We start from the raw sequence: 5,298 nt of genomic DNA, 5'->3' as shown, positions 1-5,298 counted from the left end.
TCCAAGTCAAACCTTAAGAGCTGAAGATATGTTTTAAGTATTATTTTATTCCAATATATGAATATAATTAAATAATAAGCTTGGTGAAAAAGTGTGTAACTAGCATTATAATTTGTCCAGAAGGACTAAAGAGTGCTTTGGGGGTTCGTAGTGGAAAGACTACTTGAACATATGGCTAAAGATAATCAGGCGGGGCTCGTTTTGTAGTATGTGGGCTTATATTGAAAATATTGTGTAGAGTAGGGACTATTTAGGCAAATTGGGATTAATTTGAAACGAAAAGAGAAGGAAGGGCTGAATATGTCGTAATTGAGGGTTTGGGGGTTAAAAAGGTAATTTCTTGATTTGTTTTGCAAAAGATTCTCAAAGTGGGGGGTTGTTTGGTAAAAGATTGGGCCTGAATTGAAGAGGATTTTAATGTTAGGGGTTGAAAGGGTAAATTTTGGACCTCCTTTGAAAGAAAATGGGAAGTGAGGGACTAAAGGCATCATTATGGGAACAAGATTTACGGGGAGGGGTATATAACCCTCAAACCTCTGTAACCCTAACCCTAAAGGAGCTATCAGCCGCAACCCACCCTTATGCCACCCTTTTCGCCTTCGGCGCCGCCACCACTCACCTTGTTTGCTTTTCCGACCGCCTAACACCATCAGGGTAGTCCTCGTCACTAGAAACATTGAAGACTGGTGGGAGATGGGAGTGATCATCATATCTTTCAACGATGAGGCCGGGAGACACCAACCACCATTGTTACATTTCTACGGTCGCCACCAGAGGAGCTGGAGCATGGCCTCTTTCTTCGCGAAGCCTCCATCTTCCCGGTTCATTGCTGCTATTCCACCATATTTCTCCTCTTCTTTCCGATTAGCCACTATTTCCGTTAGTCGCTGATGCCGCCGTAAGTACCACTGTCGTCCATTTTCTTGGGTCCCCGCTTACGCCTTGCGCCACCAGGTGGGTGGGTGGGTCGTTTTGTAACAGATTGAGTGTGTGTGTGTGTTTTCGTTTGGCCAGAATTCCCGAGAATTACCACCACCACCACTACCGTGAGGTGGTAGCTACCACCATATACTACTATGTGTGTGTGTGTGTGTGTCTTAGTGGTTGTGTGAGGTTATTTGAGATTTAGCCTTGTAAAATGTAATTAGAAATTGGAATAATGAAAGGAAACCCTAACCACCACCGTAAGGTGGTGGCTGTCGCCACCAACCGCCATGTTGAGTGACAGTGTGCTTTTGCTTGCATTTGGTTGCTTTTGGATGGTTGGACAAAAATAGACTAGACACCATAAATACCACCGTAAGGTGGTGGTTGTCGCTGTGAGCCACCAATGACCACCACTACCCGAGGTGGTAGTGGGTAGTGCCCGACTAGCAAAACCCTAATTGACCTATTGAAACCCTAACGGGCTTAAAGATTTAGTTTTGGGCCTATTGGGCTATGATTGGGTGGAAACCCTAATTAGGGTTTAGAGAACCCTAACATTGGATTTATGGGCCTTGGACTTATTAGGACCCACATTTGGGCCATTGGAATGGAATTGTGAATTACACCTAATCACACCATATGATTTATCTAGTAGAGTGATGAACTTAATGGATTAAGTCCTTAATGGGTTAAGTGAGAAACACTTAACCCTAATTATCATTTTATGTAAAACCCTAATTTCACTTGGGCTTTGATTTGGGCCTTTCTATTGGGCTTTGGTGATTGGGCCAATAATGGTCCATCCAAGAACAATCAATGTACTAGAATAATTAGATGGGCTATAGGGTAAGGCCCATATGAAGCTTTGGGCCTAATTTGGAAAACTAGGCCATAGTTTGGTCCTTAATGATTATATGATATTGGGCCATTAGAATGTCAAATGTTGGACTGGAATAAATGGTGGGGCCTTAGAATAAGACCATGTAAAGGTTTGGGCCCAATTTGGAAAATTGGGCCATATGTTGCGCTTTGACTCATAGTTGACTGTTGGGCCTTTGGATTGAGCCTTGGGCTTGTATCAAGCTAAGATTACGGGTAAAGAAGTCTTTTACCCTAAGCACGAACTTATGGTTATGTATTGGAACCTAATTATTAATTGGGTGTTATTTTGATGTTGACAGGTCGGGAACCTGTTATCCAGTAGCTAGGGTTGGGTCTGTAGGACTTCAACAGTGTGAGGTGAGTTACCTTCTAGTAGAAGTGGGTCGAAGGCACCAAGGTCGGCCCACTAGTAAGAGTTATAGTAAAGATAATTGTCTCTGTGATAATTATCTGGTATGTTGCTATCTGTTATGATTATGTGCTAGTATGCTATGATGTTATGTGATATGTGATAGGAGGGGTAGGTTAGACCCCAGTACCGTTCGAAATGACCGAAGGGGTAGTTAGTACCCAGTTATGTTAGATAGTTATGACTAGGGGTGTTAACGGGGCGGGGCGGTTCGGATAGTAATCAAATTGTGAACCGTCATCACGGGGCGGGTACTTCATGTGCACTAACCGAAACCGAACCGAATTAGCAAAAAACCCGAACCGAACCGAACCGTATAAAGGCGGGTAACCACGGTTCGGTTCACGGGTACCCGCTAAATATAAGAATTCAAATACAATTAAAATTACAAACTTCATTCCAACGATTTCTTTCAAAAATTACTAAGTCAAAAGAATTATAAATACATAATAAAGGTCAAATAACATACATTATAATTGATATAATAAATATAAAAATAAAAATAGAAGAAAACATAATGTAGAAGTGTAAAATTAGAATAGCCGATCATGATTTTTGTTTGGGATATGGTTAAAAGTTCAATGAAAATGAATATATATATATATATATATATATATATATATATATATATATATATATATATATATATATATATATATATCAAGCGGTTCGGTTCGGTTATCCGCGGATACCTAAGTATCCAAACCAAAACCGACCCGTTGATATCCGGTTTTTTCGGTTTCGGTTTTTTTATGTTTCGGTTTTTTTCGGTTTCGGTTTTTTTCGGTTTCGGATCGGCCGGTTCGGCTCGGTTTTTCGGTTTTGCGGTTTTTTTGCACACCCCTAGTTATGACATATCTGGTATGATATTATGTGGTAGTGGTAGGGGTGAAATAGTCCCCGAATACCAGTCGAAAGGACCGATGGGGTAGGCCAACACCCTGATATGCTAGGCAAGGTTACCGATCGAAAGGACCGAAGGGGAGGCCAACACCCTGATATGCTAGGCAAGATACCGGTCGACAAGACCGAAGGGGAGGCTAGCACACTGATATACTAGGCAAGGTACCGATCGACAGGACATAAAGGGTAGTTAGTACCCAGTTATGTTATGCATTATGTATAACTCTCGTAGATCCGAGCTAGTTAATTTAGAGATAATAAGGGTCGAAACGAATTTTTGACAAAAGATTATTTAGAATAAATAATCTTAACCAAGTTTTAGAATACGTCTCAAGGGTTCCGTACATATAAAGAAGGTTGAAATCCGAGTTATAACAAAGAAGTTATGGTACGTCGAAGTTTTACGGAAAAACCGGCACCACACTGGAGACGTAAATAGTGAATTTACGATGAAGGAATTTTTAGACTTAGAAATCTAAACAAAAGTTTTATTATACGTTAACCAGAGAACATACAAAAAAAGAACGCCCAAATCTGACTTCGTATGAAGATGTTATGAATTTTCTAAGATTTGGCTTATCAGTGCACAACCCGAAACTCGAATTTTAGATCGAGCGGTTTTTGGCCTACGCGACCTAAATGAGAATTGAATATCTCATTAATAGGAACTCAACGGTAAAAACACAGACGAAATATAGTCCGTATGTAGAAGTTATGAATTTTACGTGGACATTTAACAATATAATCTCCTCGTATTGTTAAATTTAATATTGGTCGAGAATTAGCCGACGGAGTCAAAATGAAAGTTGTAGATCTTATTTTTACCTACGCGTGGATATAAAGAATGTCAAAAACGAAGTTCGTATGTGAAATTTACGGATTTTAGAAGCCGGAAGTGTGCTGTGCGAAAATGGGTGATGTGGCACAATCTTGACCATTGCTTTCTCCCCAAGTCTTGCCACTAGATGGTGACATATGGCACCAAGTTCAGCCATTTTTCACCCTATAAATAGAACCTCTCTCACCTTCATTTTCTTTACACCTTTCCCATTATTTCTTCTCTTTACTCTCTCTCTCTCTCTCTCTCTCTCTCTCTTTCTCTCTCTCTCTCTCTCTCTCTCCAGAACCTCTCTCTAGCCCTGAAAGCCCTCGAAAAGCCTAGGGAACCTCCCTAGCACGAGGTGGAAGCCCTAGAGTGCTCGACTGCTCCGATAAGAAGAGATTTTCGGCTCGGGAATGCTGCTCCAAGCAAAGCCCGATTTTCTATAAAACCCGCTGTAAGTGAGCTACGCCTACGCTATTTTTAATATAACTTTTATTTAATTATAGTAACGTTATTACGAACTTATAATAAGTACTTAGGCTATTATTATGGGTTATTATAAGTATTGTTTAATGCTTATATAATAGTAATAATAGCTAGACTATTAATTAGTCTCGGCGAATAATATACTAAACTCTAGTGGTAATAATGCTAGGTTTCGTCGAAGGATATTATTTTGAAGAAGTGAAGCGCGGTCTGAGTTCAGAATCATCACCTTTTCAAGTGAGTGCATGGTCCCTTTCATCTCACACATAGATATGAAGTATTTAATATAAATTACGTGCTATGTGTGCATATTGTCTGAATACTTGTTGTCTATGCTGGATGAAATATTTTTATACACGTTTTAAATTATTTAAATTGTATATTTATTTTATATCTACAAAACGTGTTGGGTAAAACATGGGTAGATGTAATAGTTTCTGTGTGACCAAATAAAATAATGAGAGGCCTTGATATAGATGTTATTGATGATCCAATCATCTAGCGGAGTATAGATGACGACCACAGACTATTCTAGACAGTTAATTGGAATGCTAGTAGGCTCGCAACCTGTAGGTGTTTATTTGAATTGTGTGCTCACCAGCAGTACTTCATCCCCCGCATGGTTGCCTTATTTGACATGAATTGCTGAGGAACCCCCACAACATGTGTTGTCACCCCGATGAAAGTCCCTTGTGTTAGATGTTTTAGGGACGTAAAAGTGAGGATAACAGGAATGGGTAATCGGGTTTGTTTGGTTTGATAAAGTTAATAAACTTATTTATTGTGGGTTGAAAACCCTATGTACTCACCAGATTTCCCAACCTGGCCCACTCAGTTTATTTATATCACAGGTGTTGAGATGAAGTCA

Source organism: Lactuca saligna, chromosome 9, assembly GCF_052625555.1.
Source record: "Lactuca saligna cultivar CGN05327 chromosome 9, ASM5262555v1, whole genome shotgun sequence".
Taxonomy (NCBI): domain Eukaryota; kingdom Viridiplantae; phylum Streptophyta; class Magnoliopsida; order Asterales; family Asteraceae; genus Lactuca; species Lactuca saligna.
The sequence above is the reverse complement of the archived record's forward strand: the minus strand, read 5'-3'. Positions refer to the sequence as shown.